This window comes from Mus musculus, chromosome 13 (assembly GCF_000001635.26).
Source record: "Mus musculus strain C57BL/6J chromosome 13, GRCm38.p6 C57BL/6J".
Lineage (NCBI taxonomy): Eukaryota > Metazoa > Chordata > Mammalia > Rodentia > Muridae > Mus > Mus musculus.
The window spans coordinates 108994365-109008587 of NC_000079.6; the positions used below are offsets into that span (position 1 = coordinate 108994365).

General features: G+C 37.3%; 1 protein-coding gene and 1 pseudogene across 1 annotated transcript in view; both read left to right on the forward strand.

Moving 5' to 3' along the window:
• The window catches only part of Pde4d (phosphodiesterase 4D, cAMP specific), a 1301793-nt gene that overhangs the window by 340188 nt on the left and 947382 nt on the right, over positions 1-14223 (forward strand). The window lies entirely within an intron of this gene.
• Positions 7374-7513, forward strand: Gm52083 (annotated as a pseudogene).

The window sequence follows — 14223 nt, forward strand, 5'->3', positions numbered from 1 at the left end:
TCCTTTATGTATCTTCTCCATTTTGTGAAATGCACACTTTTTTGTTCCATGCATTGCATTATAGCCTTTGTCACCTGTGACTACATCCCATAGTTACGTTTGATAGCTCAAACTGACCCTCGAATTTCCATTTCCTATTATGATTTTCAACATCCTGTATCAAAACTATCAGACGATTTCCTTTCAGTAGTAGATGGAGAATGTCCAGACTTTGGAGGGAAATCTCATAACTGAACAACTCCAATCTGTTACACCTATAGACAAATAAACCAACTCATAATACCTAGGATTTTCTCTCACTTTATAATACTGTCTGTAACTGACATGAGAATAATCTCTTATGTGACTGAAAGAAAAAACCCTCCAACTATAAGTTCTTTTAAAAACTAAGAATCTACATATAATCTAATATTGCTTAAAATTTGTTTATAATCAATATACTCCTCCCCATTTATCTTTAAATTCACAGCATCTTTTTATATTAACAGTCATGGCATGGATATATGCATAAACATATACATTCCTAAATACAAATTGTTCAGTCCACATAATGTTACTTATATGTATTTTGGGGCCTTACCATTTGGCATGGAATAACCAATTGAATGGCATGCTCAATATTTCCCATTTCACTGTACATGCTAAGAAAAAAAAAACAAATTAAAAACAAAATTTCTTTGGGGAAGACTCTTAGGAAATGGAAAGACTTTCAGAATAAGTCTATGTCTGCTTTAACCATGATTCTTAGAATGTGGTGTAGTATTTGGTTTCAGTGGAAGCTTATACAGCTGTTTGGATGAATGGACAAAATCACGTGTTGTTCTTGTAGAGAGGACATTGTCTTCGATGCATACTGAGGCACCTCAGGGTTTGCTTAGCATAGATTGGAATTCAACTTGTTTTCTCATTCATATTATGATATCCAAAATGTTAATAATTGTCATTTTTGCCAACTGTGTATATTTGAAAACAACAACAACCAAAACCATCTAGCTAGGTGATTTTATGAACGCAGCTAACTTATTTTTAAAGTACATCTTTTTATCGTAATATCATGTAAAATCAAGATGATCTTATTTCTATCACTCTGCCCACTCAATTGCCTCTTCCTGAATCAGAAATCAGAATCCATGTGTCTAGCCTGCACTGCTCAGTACAGCAGTCTCTCTCTCTCTCTCTCTCTCTCTCTCTCTCTCTCTCTCTCTCTCTCTGTCTCTGTCTGTCTCTCTCTCTCTCTCTCTGTCTCTGTCTGTCTCTCTCTCTCTCTGTCTCTGTCTGTCTCTCTCTCTCTCTCTCTGGAGTACATTCATCTTCCCATGGAACTTCTGAGCTAATCTTGGTGGTGCTTCAGGAACATGTTTTAAAGTCATTTTGATTATACTTTTGAAACGTTGATTATAGGAAAATTTCACTTTCACCTTTTACTTTAAAATGTTTTTTGAAGTTTTTAAATGGCATATCAATGGTGATATGGAACTATTTGACAATTTTTTTCTTTCAACAGATGTCAAATCAAGCTCATCCTCTTTCACAGAGATTAAAAACATATTTTACGTGAGCATCAAAGTGCACTTTGCACATTTGTTACCGAATGTCACTGTTCATTTCATTGGGGGACTGAGCTATCATGGATTGAATCCCTCTGATCCAGTCCGTGGTTCAAGGTTGTTAGGAAGTTTCATTTTAAATCCCTCCTACTCATGCGCTTTTGCTCCAAGCTTGTATCCTCATATCAGTACTTCTAACTGAAACTATAATTTTAAGTGTACATACTTACAAACATTAAACAGTGGGGGATACCTTTCTTTCTGATGTCAGAGTCTCTAGACTTCTATCTTCATATGGGCTTCAGTTAATATAGGTAAGCATGCTTACATGGTCACAAAAAGAAGAATAGACTCAGCACATTTGTGATAGGAAATGGAACACATTTGTGGGAGACAATCATTAGAGGTTTGGAGTGTATTTAGTAACTAGTGAAATAAAAATTCCAATGTTTAAGAAAACCAGCTAGTTTGTGGGAAAATAGACTGGTGAGCCATCATTGAGAGAAAGCCCCACCCTAAGTACAGAATTATTGTCGATGATGTTTGTGATTCAGGTGGTGTGTAAGTGAACTTTCCTTTGATAAGATGCATAGTAACACTTGGTTCTTCCCCAGCTTTAGATTACCATACGTCTCCATTTCTTAGCATAGGTGGAAATTTTTAAGAATAATTGAGGGAGAAAAAGAAGACAAATGGTGCTTCTATTTCAAGAGACCTTACCGTTATTGAAGTTAGCAAGCATACTGTGCACAGAACTGCCATTGCTAACTATTTCTGTATAGAGTCAGATTTACTTGGACTGAGAGGACTGATCAAGTACATAAGAAATTTCAAGGAAATCCATGAATGCAGGCTGTTCGTCTTTTAATGTAAAAGAGCACCAGGTAGTTCTCAACATCCAGGAGAGCACAGAAAGGTGTCCAAATCAGGAGGCAAGCAAGTTAATATAAGCACTTGTATAGGAAGAGAAACAACAAATACTCAGAGTAAATGGCCTATGGGGGGAAGAGAGTACAAGTAGAGGTAAATATTCTTCTGGAGTGTATAAAATTTTGATTAAATAATATGCAGATATCTTTGTGACGAAAAGAGAACTAGCCCTTTGAAGCTGATGTTTTTGGAAGGTATGGGCATGGTCTCCAAATTGCCAGGAGTTGTATCAGGCAGATATGATCAGGTACCACAGAAAATATAAAACAAGTCTTTTAAAGGAAGATTGCCATTGCAGTAAGTAAGGCTCATAATACAGATGCTAAAGAATATGAAGGAAGGGGAAAGAGGAATGGGATGAGGAACATTGGGAGGGAGGACCAAAAAGGGTGGACAAGGACTGTAATGTAAATATGAAGAAATTAAGAAAATGGTTAAAATATAAAAAGAGTGTAAGGAGAGCAGATCACAGCAGTCATAAATATTTTAGTGTCATTACTCTATGTATAGTATCCATAAAAGTTAGGTGATTTAATCTCCATAAAATGCCCATAGAATGCCTGACAATTATCATCTGTATTTGGATAAGCAAGTCAAGTCATGGAGAGTTCCTATAGACACATATGGTATCAGGATTTAAAGCCCAAGCCTTAAAGAGGTACCCATTTAACCATTCTGCTATGCTACCTGCCCAGGCTATAGAGAAAGGGACATTCAATAGAGCATGACTATGACAGGTCTACTTATAGGCAGGAATGGGATTATACATTTGTTGAAGAATCAGCATCAGAAGGAGAACGGGGAGAGGGCTCTGGACAACTCATTGTGTGACTTAGAAGGATTTAAGTAGACAGGTTCCCCCTTGGTCTGGGAAGAAATGCCTTCCTATTTAGACACCTAGAGAAACAAAAGAGGAGCTTCCAGAGAATAGTGTGACTCAGAGTGATCACCAGAGTATATGCTGGGAGTCTGCTAAGGAGGAAATAAGTAATTACCAAACAGCAGTTGGTGGCTGACACAGGATGACACTTAGAGTAGGGGCTGCCAGCTTCTCAGCTCAGCTTGGAGTCTGGGAGCGCAGGCTGAGCAGACAATGCTGAGATAGAAGGGGGGCTGTTGATTGCTTAGCCAAGGCAACTGGATGCTCTCAGGGGCTTGTCCTCTATCTCTGTAATCGAAAAAGGTAAGACTGGCAGAAAGTTGCAGTAAAATTGGTCCATGTAATTTTTATTAGCTTATGATTAAAGAGAAGCATTTTAAGATCTTATCTAAAAGATTATAAAATTTTCGAGTTTAAGCACACTCCATATCTTCAATTTTCCCTCATTCCTTCCATGGAAATATATTTCATTTTATAGGAATTCAATAATCCCTGTGACTTTATTGTTATCAAAGGGATTAAAAGGGACTTCGGAAGTTGGTAGAGATGGCAGAGGTATCTATCAGAAGAAACTTTTCATGCTGTTTTTAAAGTTAACCCTTTCCAGGGAGAATGAAGCCACTGAAATATCTTCCAAGCTTTTCAGTCATCATTCTACACAGCCAAGGTAGACATTTTGGCAGAAATGCAGCTGGGACTTTACTGATTGTAGGCGTGTACTTCAGTGTGAATTCTTGCCAAATACAAATACAACAATGGGTCCTAATGATACAACATATAAATCTCTATGAGCACCATACATTTAACGAGGATGCCCCCGTTGCCTCTTCCCCTTAGGAGAGGAAGAACTATGGTTAGACTATGAGATAAGAGCACATATGCCCAATCGATTTAGTATTCTTGATCCTCCATAACAGGAGATCCATACAATGGAGTGAAAAGGTCACCTCAGCTTTTCATTCAGTCTGCTAGTGAGATCAGTATGTTAGTAGTCATTATATAAACATGTAAGCACACCTCCTCAGATGCATCTTGTGTTTTATAGACAGGTGAATCACATGCTACCAAGTACAGCAAATTCTTATTCTGAGCAGTACTGCACAGGGCTCCCGCCCCAAATCTTACAGTCTGACAAATATTATAATGCTGTCTGTGCCCAAAGCCCGAGTCTCTAGGTAGCTGCAGCATGACATTTTCCAGACACAGTGCTGGGAATGTTTAATTGACCTCATTATTCTGGGATTCTTAAAGGCTTCCACAGTGATGCCCATTCACAAACAGTGAATGCTCTCTTGTGGTGCAAGGCTAAATCCAATTACACTCTTGCATAGCATCAGGTGACTTAGCAACACCTACAGCAACCTCTGTGTATCCCAATGACTGCATTTCTGATTCTATTGTGACTCAGAGTTTCTAGAGGCCCATAGGGTTTTGGGTAGAAGACTAAACTTTGTTTCACTTATAGAATACATTTACTTAAATTTTGTTTTTGCTTTTTTTCATGCTTTTGGTTTTGGTTGGGATTTTGATTTTGGTGTGGGTGACTCGTTTTCTCTCTCTCTCTTAAAACAAAGTTCTAAAAGTACACTAATGCTATAAGACAACCACACACACATAATATATATTAAAAATCCACAGATGATCAAAATGAATACAAATAATTGATTTTAAGGAAATTAACACTTCATCAATTGAAGTGCAGAAAATTCACAGTTGTAGGCTCACCTTAGCCTCTTCTGAACTAAACCACTGAAAAGAACTTAAGTTCATGACTGGAGTGGGAAAGAGCAGACATAAGAATTAAGTTTCACAGATCAGTGCTCTACCATAATTCTCAAACCTAGTGGCTTTTAAAGGGCAACGATTTATATCCCATTTTTACAATTCATTGCCTCAGATCAGGTCGGTCCCTTTGGATCATTGGCATCAGGCAACATCAGTTTAACTGCATCCAGCTGGCTGTTGACTTGAGCTGAAGTATTCAAGTATGCTATACTTACATTTATTTACATGTACCTCAGTGTACCTCTCTATGATCACTGTATTTTTTTTTTCTGGAACAGTCACCGTTCTCTAGAAGAATACATCTATTAAGGTGAGGTATATGAGTATATGTGTTGGTGTGTATAGTGGCAAGTCCAAAGTCTTCATCGTGAAGTGGATATGACAGTTTAAGTTGCATGATTATGTGCAGACAGAATTCAGTGTTCCTTTGAGACTTCAGGTTATTTTTTTAAATAAGGCCTCAATTATTTAATGTAGAACAGTCATATGATGGAAGTTAGTCTGTTGTTACTTAAGCCTACTCACGTAATCTTAATTCTATCTAAAGGATATGATCACTGCAGCATCCAGATTTATTTGACCAAATGTGTGTATGCTTTGTCATACACAGACTGATACACATAATGAACTAATACATGCTCACATGGGTTCTCTCATCCAACTGTTCAGTCAAAGCTTCTGTACAGGGTGACCACTGGTTTACTAGGGAGAAGAAATACCTTGCAAGCTTGTGCCCGAGGTTTCAGGATGCCACTATTGCAATATCTGCTGGTCAGAAGAAGTCATGCTTGACTGTTGACAGTTGTAGACCAGAAACCATCGCACTCCTCCCTCTGGTCACAGTGAATCATGTTCCTCTCCCTAGCGTGCTATCAGGTTGTAGCTATAAACTCATGTTCAACATTTATAAAACAGTAGAATTTACTATGGCTTTTCCAAAAGTCTTCGATGAGATTTCCCTCTTCCCACCTCATCTTCCACACATCCATCTGGAAAAATATGTCCATGTGTGCAATAGTGACATCAACTTTATAATGGCAAGAAACAGCTTTCTGGTTGGATTCAAGACCCACTCCATAGGAGATAAAGCATGCCTAGTTCAGGAAATCTGTCTTAGAATCTGTGAGTGGCGATCTCAGAGATTCCTACTATTTTTTTTTTCTAAATGGACAAGATATCAAATAGCCCTCTAAATTCCTATTTCTATACTTATAGATTAGTGTCTCTCTCAGATATCCTCAGAAATATCCAAATATTTCTACACCTTGTCAAATTACCAAGTTTTATTTCTTTGTGCTGTGGATATGAATTAATGAAAAACCCCCACAAATGGTCAAAGCACAGCAAATTAAGTGTGAAGTGTGCAATGTGCTCTGCCACAAATGGGCGATGTGTGTCATCTCTCCTGAGACTCAATTGCCATAGTGGAAAAGGAGGCAAAAAGCTTGTAAGAGCTGGAGGTGGGAAAGAACCAGAAGGAAACAGTATTTTGTGGCCATGACAGGACTCCTGCATTGGCACACTCACAGCAGCTGTGCTTGGCTGCACAAAACCTGCACAAGACCAAACCTATAACATTCCAGCATAGATGAGGGAGGGGCTCATAGGCCCTTTTTCCCAGCTGAGTTACTATTTAATGTTAATGACTTCTCCTGGGAGGTAAATCAGTTGTTTTGTTTTGTTTTAAGGATGTGGCTCATGGTAGATGCATTGACCAAGCTTCAAAGAATGGCCCAATGACTATATGGATAGCAGAAATTGGACTCAGTGGGTTGTAAAAAAAAAGAATAAAAGATAACACAAAGTTGGAAAGTTGTAGGAGTGAGTCTTGGAGGATTTATTGGGGAAAAGTGGGGGTTATTTTAAAAAATATTGTATGAATAGATGAAATTTTCAATGAATTTAAAAATATAGAGAGTTTTAAAGTATAGACATTTTTCTATTTTAGTCTGACAGTTATGATGCTATTGAGGAACATCTTTAAGATGTTTAGACACTCTTTCTTCTAAGTTAACGGAGCTTTCAAAGTTTTAATGAGGTTATTCCACATTATACCATATCTTATGGCTTTTAGAGTGACCGCTAGGTCATATTTTACTTTCGAAGAGTAAGAATGACAAGAGGTAGTCACTATCGAGGATGTCTTATGGCAGCCTTTCATAGAGAATAGTACTATTGTTAAACTAGTATAAATTTATTGCCTTCTACCTTTTATTAGTGATATTATTCAAATCGCTTCTCGGCCTTTTGGCTAAGATCAAGTGTAGTGATATTATTCAAAATAAGTGGCTATATTTTGGAGCTTCTGATTTGTTGCTCATAAAATAGCAACTATAGCATAACAATATTGGCTATGAGGTGTTGAAAGTTGTATGGATCAAATGGCTACGATGTATTAATGGTGCATATGACAGACTGGCATTTTCCAGCTAGACACTGAAAGTATCAATGTTATTTCCTCATGTCAGGGCCAGACCATAACCAGAAATTTGTGTTTACTGAAGTCAAGATTATTTAAGGTAAAATGTTAAATCCTTAAAAAGGATAGAAGAGATTAACTATTGGCCAACAAAGCTTTTGTACTTGGTACAAGATCATGGATCACAGTGATACAAAGAACACACAGTAATGAAGAAGATTGGAATCCCAGAGCACCTCCAGATACTCTGTGGTTCAAAGAAACAATCAAGAAACCCCTGAAAGTTGAAATCAGATGCAGAAGCTTGGAGAGTCCTTCATCTAAAATCATGATCTGGGCAAGAAATCCAAGCAATTAAGATTTATATCCTAGTAATATATTTGAAGAAGTGGCTATGTGGCCCAAAGAGAAAAGAGAAAATTGATAGCTTACAAAGATTTCCAAGTTATCCTCGAAAACCCGTTACAAACAAGAGTGGAAATTGGTCTTGATTTGTGACCAGACTTTGAGGATGGGTTGGAAAGACACCTTGGCTAAACTAGGAGTCGGTAGAATGTCACATGGCTCTTGGTGTCAATTATAGCTTTGTTTTCATAGGATAATTATCTTCTCGGTTATTTTCAGTCTCCTCTTCATTTTGTGGGGTACATGTTTTCTTGGCAGCTAAACTGTCTGCAGCATTGTTGGTTCCTTATACTCTTTATTCAGGTTAGTCATCCTCCCAGAGCATGTTCCTACCTAGCAGGTAATTGGAATCCCTGATATTCCTGTCTGCATCTCATTTACACACTGAGAATTTTTCTGAATCTCTCTTTAAAAAACTTACCTTTTCTCCCACTCATTATTATTCTACTCTGAAGGCTAACACCATGTTTATTTTTCATTGATCGCTTCTGAATAGAATAAAATAGAGTTACTTAAAGCCATGTTTAGGGAAAAGTATAGGTCCCTGATTCAAAAAGAAGGCAAAGAAAAAGGAAAAGGGTCGATGCATGTATACATAGATGCATACATTCATGCAGCTCTTATTAGGGAAGCTAGTTTCTTTTCTTGTGGTAGTTTCATTAAACATTCAGGTAGCTTCTTTAAAAACTGCAGACTCTATCTGCATATGTATCAAAAGATGGCCTAGTTGGCCATCACTGGAAAGAGAGGCCCATTGGACACGCAAATTTTATATGCCTCAGTACAGGGGAACGCCAGGGCCAAAAAGTGGGAATGGGTGGGTAGGGGAGTGGGGGGGGGGGGTATGGGGGACTTTTGGGATAGCACTGGAAATGTAATTGAGGAAAATATGTAATAGAAAATATTTTAAAAATAAAATATAAAATAAAAAAATTAATCTTATTGCTAGGACTATGTTTTTAATTGTATTTCTTTAGGAATTTTGTCTTCTTTTATGTCTTTTCTGAAAGCTCTCCATGTTGGAGGTTTATCAGCTCACAGATATTTCAACCCTTCATCAAATTTCTACCGGTTTTCCATTGGTGCACCAACGTTCTAGTCATGACTTGGTTAGTGAACGCGAGCATCGTTAACTTGACAATCTGTAGCATGTAAAATATAAGATGTGATTTTAGTATCATTGAAGTTATTTCACGATTACCCAGTTTCTTCTTAGACCCAACATTTGAGGAAGTGGAAGCTGATGGTCTTTTCTAGTATTGCTATTAGTATTGTGGCATGAGCTGAAAACCAGCTCTCTACCCTCTGTTCTAATGCTATTTTATGTCCTAGCCCAGGAGTCAGAAAATGTTCCCTGTGAAGGGCCTGATAGTACCTGTCCCCAGCTTTTTAGGCCAGGCATCTCAGTCACAAATAACAAACTGCCATGAAGTCCAGTAACAGCAAGTTCTGTTGATATAAAGCTTCGGGTCCTGAGCCTAGACTGACGATCTGAACAACTCCATCTGATCCAAAGTTTGGCTTCTCTAAGTTTCAATTACCAGAGCCAACTGCTCTGAAATATTAAGTACAAATTACAGAAATAAGTGTGTATACGTTTTAAATAATTTTGATCACTGCATTTTGTTATATTCGTTCTACTTGGTTACCTTTGTCATTGATATCTATCATATCCAATGAAGAAATTAAGTTTTATGATAGAGTTGTTCACATAGAAAAAATGTTTCTCTATACCACTTGATAATATCTGTAGTTTGAGGTATCTACCAGTAGTCTAATCAAAATGCATGTCCTCTACACCAAAAGCAGGGCTATGCCACTCTTTGGTTACAAAAGAGACAATGCCTACAAAAACCTTTATATGGTATACTCAGTACAAAATTTAGACATAGACAGTGAGAAATGTGGTTGCTAAAATGTTTGGAGTCTGTGTTATTTTTTTCTGTGCCCTTCCCCAAAGCACCCGCTTTGTACCAGGGCTCTCTGCTTCCTAGTATCATTTGTCTTTATATAGTCTTAGCCTAGGAGAGGTGTCAGCAAACTGCCACCACAGGCTAAACCCTGCACTTTTGTTTCTTCTCACGACACGCAGACATTCTAAATGTACTTTCTGTCCCCCTGTTGGCACATGCAACAGAACAAACCCTCTGTAGGGACCATACTTCCCTCTTGCACTGGTGCTGGCCCATTAGGAATTATCGTCTCTTTTTATATGTCTTGACTTCGCAATGAAAAATTGTCACCTGCTTTGAGATGACTGCTGAGGCTAATGGAGCCTTCTGTGACTGCAGACCTGTGAAGCTAACAGGAGCTGGTCGGATAGCAGAGTCGCGAGCTTGTCCTCATTAGCTCCGTGCTTCTGCCCGTCCACTCCAGGAAAACAGTGCCGGCTGGATAAATTTCTCCCGTGAAATGAAGAAATTCAGCCAGCAGCAGCTGTCCCACTTATAATGACCTCTGTGTCACACAGCACATACTTCTGCCTGCTGCTGATGTAACTGAGTCACTACTAGAAGGCTTTCGTTTGAAATTATTGTACATGTATTAATAATCAGATGGCTCAGCAGCAGCCGTGGCTATAAGGAAGGATTGACAAAGCATCACTGCCTATAAAACTGAATAAAACAAAATCCTTGAGGACAAAAAAAAATCTCATTTTTTTTACATTAGTTAGCTGTACCGTGTTTTAGAAGGCAATCAATCTGTATCACAATATTTAAGTAGACTGTACTATTTCAGGTTTTACAATATATGATGCCAAATGAGAACAGTATATAGATGCAACCATATGGCAACATTTTTGTCATGTCAAATCTGCTTTATTATGCAAATAAAGTTTCAGGGAAAAATATGATTGGGGGGGGTTGTTGACTCCTTGGTAGTTTGGTATTTCCCATTCAAATAATTTATTAATATTTCATCATAATTAATAAATGTCTATCAGCTCACAACATAGCAACTGAGTGCCAGTGTAGTAATGAATAGAATTTCTATAACTGAACACACTCAGAATCATGAATTTAACACTCTACATCTAACACTATCCCAGCCTGCTTCTGTCTTTGACCTTAAGGGTAAGGATCTAGTACTCTGTCAATTTATCCATGTTTTCTACTTAAATGATTGTTGTAGTTAAAATATACAATTGCTGAGGCAGGCACAGTAGGTAAAGGCACTTGCTATTCAAGCCTCATGACTTACATTTGAACCCCAAAACCCATGATGTAAGGGGAGAATCCACTCCCAACTGTTGCCTTCATGTTACCATATATGTGCTGCAACACCTAAGCACATGCATGCACATACAACATAAGCGACATCAAAGTAGGTAAGGAAATCTCTCCCTGAAGAGCCTGACATAAATTGAATGATATAGAAAGAAACTTTAGATATTATTACTAAAAAATGCTACATAGGCAAAAACAAAAACAAAATGTATAAATGGGTGCAACATACTTTCCAACAAAACATAAATATCTCAACTAAGGGAATGAAAACATACAATATGTAGATGCTATGTACAAGACTATATGCCTTGCCAGAGGACTACTTAGCTCTCACAGTGTGTCTTTGCTTGGTATCTCTCACATGGAAAGCATTGTAACCTGGAAAAAAACCATATCCTAGTCAACAACAAAAGCGACTGTGCTGTACTGGCATTAGTACTTAATTAATCAGTTCTCAATTATTTTATTTCCACTGTGGAAATATGTTGTGGGACATGGTGCTCTCGATTATGTCTGGCTCTGTGGTAAGCACTGTATGTGTTTCACTTCATTGAGACCTCATAGCTGCTTCCTGACTGGAAATTATTACCTGACTCTCATCTCTGTGGGAATCCACGACTAATAACTCGTCTTTGAAGAGCTATGTAACAGTACGTTGGAGATAAGTCTAAGTAATACCAAGTTTTTGGGAAGACGAGGAAGGTGAATTCTCCTGTGTCATACCCTTAGGAAGGAGAACACTAATCTTATTTCCATTAGTTCTTTTTGAAAAGCTGCTCCTAGATGTTTGTCTAAAAGCACTCTATTCTCTAGACTTCCTTTATTATATTTCTGTGGAGGTCACAGTGCAGTTGGCCCAGAACCTGGAAGCCGATTTCTCTGAAGTTTTAAGTCTGACAATGATACACACATGAACTAAAGATTTCGCTTTCATCAGCTTGATTTATAGGATTTAAACCAATTAACTGTAGGAAAAAGAATCAACATCTTAAAATGATGTATGTATCTCCATCCTAAACAAGAAAATATGAGTTTATTGTAACCAATCCTAAGGAAGGGCTGTGTTGGTTCCGTTCCTGTGCAGGCGCTGAGCTGCTGAAGCTGAGTGGGGCTTCTGACCAGCTTGGGCTTGCTGTCTCTGGGTTGCAGACCCTCTTCTAATATAAACAGTCAATGTTTCCCATCTGTCTAACTTGATATTAGTTTATAGTTGACATTTTCTATGTACATACCTCTATTATTTTAATTATAATATGTAATATATTAATATATGTAATTGTAATATGCAATATATGTAATTATCTCTATTATCCTTGACGCCTTCTGGTTATTCTGTAATATCCACTTAGAGTCACCATTTTTTTTCCATTTGACCTCAATATCGACATCTTATGTGAACACTATTCTAGTTCTCCACTGCATTACTCAATATCTAACACAGGCATTTAAAAAATAATTATTGAGTAGATAAGTATGTCAGCACTTTAATCTTAGATGCAGTATTTGGTTCATGAACACTTCTACTTACAAATAAGAACTGAAGGAAAATTGCATTATGCCATAGTATTAAATAATTGTTACCAGCCTAAATTAGAATGAAGAAGCACCCGAGAGGAAAGGAAACCATAGACACTGCAATTTAAAAATTGAATTTATTTCTTTCATTGGGTATTACTTTCCTCTTCTAGCTTTCTATTATTTTTAAATGCCGACATGGTACATAAAGCTTCTCATAGTTCTATTGTGTGAAATGGTTTCATTATATTATCTCTTCTAGTTTCGTTCATTTTCCTAGATGCATATTTAGAATGAATCTTTATAAAAAAAAAAAAACATTATGAACCTTAGAAAAACCGAGTGAAAATCATCTGGATATATATTGGATAGCTAAATTGAAACCTGGCAGGTTGGATTAGCTTTCTTCTCCTGAAGGAGCAGCATATCGGATTTCTCCACTGTCTGTCTGTGTTTCAGCAAGAGCTTAATAAAATGTCCCATGTTGAATATATAGCTACTCTGCAAGTGGTTACAACATGCATTGCTCTTGTAAAGATCCTAGGTTCACTTCCCAGCTTTCGCATGGTACCTCAAAGCTACTTAGTTCCAGGGGACTTAATGCTTGCTGTCTTCTGGTTTCAGTAGGCTCCTGCATTCAGGTAGAACTTTAATCGTATTCAATCACATACACATACATGTAAAATAAAGACTCTCTTTAAAAGATGCAAAGAGATGGGAGTGTGATGAATGGCTGTTCACGTCTGTTCACGGGTGGTTAGTAATAATGAACTAAAGGTTTTGCTCTGTGCTACTGTGTTTGTCAATTATTACATAGAAAACATTAACCACATGAGAATCTAATTCGCAGATTACACAAAGATGGGAGGAACAGTTGATATAATGAATAACAAAATGAGTGTCTAGAAAACCCTTGGCAGCCTGGAGGGGGAGTGTGACTATAATAATGGAAAAAAACTTAAAAAGAAAAAATTTCAAAATGTAAAGAACTCATTCATGTTCAAAGAATAGACAGGGAAGAGTAAGAACTATTTAAACAGTAATCAGAGGTGCGGGTGTCTGTAAAATAAACATAAAACGGGGATGGAGAGATGACTCAGTGCCAGGGGTCCTGAGCTTAATTTCCAGCAACCACATGGTGGCTCATAACCATCTGTAATGGGATTTGATGCCCACTTCTGGCGTGTCTGATGACAGCTACAGTGTATGCATATACATAAAATAGATAAATAAACCTTTAAAAATAAATAAATAAATAAACATAAAGTAATACTGTGACATCATACCTCAGGAGCAAATATCTATTCATGTTTGAGTTTCATAATTGGAAATAATAATACCCCAAGTTAATTACTTAATTGATGAATCAAAATTTAAACACATTATAACAATATTGCCAAAACGGTATTAACTGAATTCTAAAACTGTTTGGTTCTTCACGCCTAGTACTATGATTGCAATCTAAGCAGCCAAGTAACACACAAAAATACAAATTATTGATGTACTCCTTGGTTG